Genomic DNA, 5,209 nt, shown 5'->3' with positions numbered 1-5,209 from the left:
ATCTGTTTAAATGTTATTATATAACAAAATAACAAAAAGTATAGTCTTGTGTACACAATTCTCTGCTCTTTTTTCTGCTTAATTGATAAAATAATCAATAATTACTTGAATAAATAGCGAAAAACCGACAAGCGATAAGGCAGAATAAATTGTTATGAAAAACCCAAATAGTAGCATTTTTTTTTTCTTGCTTTCATCACTTTATTTGCAATAACTTTGCCATTAAATTTGAATCGCATAAAATGACTAACAATTGTTCTCAGTATTTGACAATGAACGACTATATATTTTTAATTTAAAAGAACATTTATTACTGTCAGGCGACTGTGACGAGTTTTGACTGAAGGGTGCGAAGATAAACCCAAACGGCGTTAAGCCTGTAATTCTTGGCTTGAATTTTCGGATTTTTCTATTCCCAAAAAACGGTTTCACTGGCGTTCAGTTTATATTTTAGGTTGGAAACTAAGAAGCGGGTGTTGAATAAAAATAGAAAGCGCAAATTTTTCATATTATTTATTAGACCTATGTCCTTAATTTTACGTTATTAATAGGGGTCAGTGATATTCCTCCAGGCAAGTTGACGATATACAAATTGTCAGAGCGAATTTCTTGGAACCAATATCGAGCCTTTTCGTCATTGGTAAATCCACATACAAATGCGTGATTAATGTTTCTCGAAGCTTGAGCTGCGCTATGTTTTCATACGGGTTCACAAATTCCTGAGGAAATTCACGGTAACATGAAAAATTCACAAGAAGTGGATTGTATCATGCATGTTCTCATCAGCAAGAATGGCTCAATTTCTCTTAAAAATCATACATATTTAGCTATGACGTTTCGTTACTTCAAAGGTAAGATGCTCCCAAGAAAGTGGTCGGACAATTTCCTTCTTAGATGTGCTTAGTTAAACTAATTACGCAAGGAGACGAAGCAGAGAGAGAAAAAATTAGTTTCTTTCACGAAGATTATATATAGGTATATAGCAAGTATGCCCCAGTTCTCCCTTTAAATTCCTTTAAGTGATTATTTTAAGGAAGTGGAAAAAACACGCAAAATACTCTCATCTGCATGAGCTCAGTTCTTATTTCTTTCTTTTTTTCAAAGTAACCGATCACTCAGGGAATGCCCTTATTCGTGTACGAGAAGGAGATCGGCAGGCTATAGTCGCAGCCTATTATGTGGATGCTATGCCTTGACCGGCTGAACCCTCTCTAAAGCTACGACCTCAATAAAACCATATCGCCCACCTGGTAGTGGCGGTTCTTACTGAATCGGCTGTTTATTGGGACTAGGGACTTGGCCTATGTGATTCCTGGCATTAATTAACTTTTAAAGTTTAGAAAAACTTTCTATAGCTACTACTAGATAGTGCACTGCAGGCGGTTAAAATGTTCCTATGCTCGTTATATAAACATTTCTTTTTTTTCTACATATTGTAAAAAATATTATTACCATTTTTTTTAATGCCATGGGATACGTATTGTAAAAAATATTTTTATTAATTTTTTTTAATGCCATGGAAGATGTGAGGATAGAAAAGGAGGTGCGCAGGTTGTGGCCGCCACCTTACAGGGTTGTGCTCTATCTTTACCGGTTGAACAATCGCAAAAATTACGATCGCACTTGAGACATGGATCCGCATTGCCGCCTTGATTCTTAACCACTCGGTTACTCTACATTATCAGCTGGTTTGTCTATGGGACTTACGCTACGTGCTTCCTGACATTAATTAACTTTTAGACTTTAAAAAAGGTTTGGATGACTACAACTGGAGTTTTAATCTACAAAGCACTGCACTGTAGGATGAAGCTCCAGTCTTCTACTATTTCTCCTTGCTCGTTATATAAACATTGCTTTTTTCTTTACCTATTGTTTAAAATTTTTTTTTTGGTTTTTTACCCTTACGCGCCGTTTCATTTATTTATAAGCATGCATCATAACGTTGGTAATTAAATGAGTTTATGGACGTGCATTATTTGAATATTGAAACAAATACTTTCGCAATCAATTGTTTGTACATTTTGTAATATAGTTGATGTGTTGTTACTTAAATTGAATAAAGTATAAATTAGAATTTTAAAAAAATTGATAATAAAAACATTGTTGTAATTGCATTGCAAAAGAGACAAAAAAAAAAAAAGAAGGATTTACCTGTTATTTATTATTAAGTTAAAACAATGATTTTTTGTGACATAAATATGAATTTAATTTTGATTATAAACTTTAATTAAAAATAAATGTCCATATTATTATACAAAAATTCATTAAACATGTTTTTATTCAGCCTTCCTTTTACATTCACCAAATAAGAATGAACGGTCAATGAAAGAAGGGGCCAAACACTTACCATCCGACACCACAACACAATCTTACATTGCCACAATTAAATTTTACAAAATTATTTTTCCTAAGTTACAATGCAAGTAAGTAACAACGGGATATATGTCACTTATTCTACTTTGTAAGTTCAATGACAGAATCGACGTTGTTTGTGAAAATGTGGGAAATGATTGATGGAGATGATAGGTTGTACAAATAAGAGTAACTTAATGTTAAGAAGGGATAAAAGAATTTCAAAGTCGCAAAATTAAACTTAATTTACAAAACGAAGTCACACTACATCTTAAGCGAGAATATAGCCATCAACGATATACTAATAGTATGGAATCTCGTCTTGCCTTGGTTTAATCCTTAAAATACATTATGCTTCCAATGTACCCTACACCAGTTGTCATACAAGGGTATATCAAGTTTATGCAACACCCAGAGAACTCGAGATAGACACACCAATCGGTTTACAGTTTCTTTCTAAGTCGATTAAAGCTTGTCCGCCCGTCTGTCCGTCTTGGCTCTATGAAATTGTGCATACCGGCATAGTTTGAACTAAGGAAGAGAACCGTTCGGAACACACTGCTTTTTCAGCCACTCTGCAATCGCTTCCATCATGTAAAACTCATCATTAAGTTACTCATCGCTAAGTTACGAAAATTGAGATCCTTACAATAAAAACTATTCACTTTCTATCTACTCAAATCTGACGATTCATATTTCCTGAGAATCCTTAAATGCCGTACTAAGTGGTCCATATTCGGTACAATTTACTATTACGAACTATTTTCCACCATGAAATATTAAAAACCTCATTTTTTCACCATATAAAGGTTCAGTTTTCGTAGGAACAGCAAGTTCGACGATTTGCCCCGGTCGGGCTCCATTTGTGTGGGGAGTTGGTTAAAATGGTTAAAAGCACGCCAATGCATCGCATTCCATAACATGTAGCTTAAACGCAAAAATGCATGGACCGACATCAGACGGGCAGTAGGACAGACTCGGATTACATTAAAAACGGTCGTTCATCCATTACAATATCGGTAGAAGTGTACGACGGGGAAGCAGTGCATCGATTTAATGTTCAAGAAATTGAAGAAAAACTGATTGCTTGTAACAATAAAAGAGCTAAACTCGAAACCGACGAGTTCTCCGCAAATCTTACAGAACGTGCTAAAGACTGGAAATTGGCTGAAAAGCTATTAGCAAATATTGATAAGGAAAACATGGGATTTTGGCAATCTTCCTACTCAACTAAACATGCAGATGGAAGACAAGAAACAAGATTTGAAACAAGCTGAGAGAAATAAAGTGAAAATGTTAAGAAAATCGAAGACTAACATGTAATGATAAATAATAAAAAGATTGACTTTTGGATAAGCAAATGCGAGTAATCTATAAGAATAAATAAGAAGATTTGCAGAATGCTGTCGAGTTATTAGAAGTTCACGTTCAGAATTTGTAAAATGTTCAAATTGAACGTCTATCCGATTCTGAATTATCCAATGCCTGTAATCAGAGCGCTGAACCTTAAAAGGCCGAGCTGAAGTATTTAAATCAAAATCATGCTGCATCAGAAGTTGAAGATAATAGGTAATGTAAAGCAACAAATTAAAGTTTAGAAAATGTGGCCGATGTTTTTACAACAAAATTTCAACGATGTATCCGAAGTCACGAAGTGGATAAAAAAGAACGAGAACTTATTTGAAGCAACCTATTATTATGCTTGAGATAAACGTCCGCAATACTGATCACGTCAAATATTTGGAAAATACAACAATGTTCCGTGACTTTCAAGCCTTCTCTTGCGAGAGCAAAAGTGATGCGAGGTTTTTAATCAGCGAGTTGCAAAAGGACATTAACCGTAAATACAAATCACGCTCCATAGAAAGCGAAATTTCGACCTGAGAAAATCTGCACCCATATGATGTTGACGCCAATTTGATCTACTTGATACACGGTTTCTTTGCATTTTTATACTTATGTTTTTATACAAATTACAAAACATTAAAGGAACTTAGGCGCTGCCAAATGGCAACAGTTCAAACCATAAATTAACTGGGTTTATATAGAAACGGGTTTAATATAGAAAATAAGGCATTTACTGATCAGATCAACATATTTCTTGAGAATCGAAATTATGGTAAGGACAGAATTGATGTGATAAAGTCAAAGCGCGAGGCGCTTAAAGTAACTTTGTAAAAAAGAAGATAAGATAATAACATTGAATAATAATAACGTGAGAAAAATTCGAAGAATTACCAGTTTTACTATAATCTGCCTGACAGCTACGACGAATTAGAAGCACTCATTAATGGATATGCCATTTGAATTCCATGGACGATATAAACTCTGAGATTAACTACAGAAGATGAAGGCGATTGAACAGGAAATTCAAGGCATATTGACAGGTAGTGAAAACTTTACTTCGAACTATCTATGGTAGTTAGTTTCCGACTAAATACGAAGTGGTCACATTGGCAAAATGACGCTGGAGGTGAACGTACATGGCTAATACCGCCTTTACATTGTCCATGCAACACATCACGTACCTTTCTGGTGTGTCGATGAAATTAACCAGGGAATGGGTGCACGGGACGAAAGGTTTTTTATATGTTAGTAGAAAGGGTAAATTGTCAGTTTTGCGTTTTAGTTCGCTTTGTACGAACGCTGAGAATTGGCATGACCCTTCCCGTTTCGACCCTACTGTTGAAGGCAAACTCTTAATGATTGGCGTGTACGCATATTGGCGTGCGAACTTAGCAATTTCTCGGATAGACCAAAAAGTTTCTTTGGATTCTTTTTCTAACTTTTGTAGATTTTTATGCTGCTGTATAATAGCAGAAGATGTGGAGTATAAAAAGATGGTTATTAAGTTTAA

Source organism: Glossina fuscipes, unplaced genomic scaffold (genome assembly GCF_014805625.2).
Source record: "Glossina fuscipes isolate IAEA_lab_2018 unplaced genomic scaffold, Yale_Gfus_2 27, whole genome shotgun sequence".
NCBI classification, from domain to species: domain Eukaryota; kingdom Metazoa; phylum Arthropoda; class Insecta; order Diptera; family Glossinidae; genus Glossina; species Glossina fuscipes.
Note: the sequence above shows the minus strand (reverse complement) of the source record.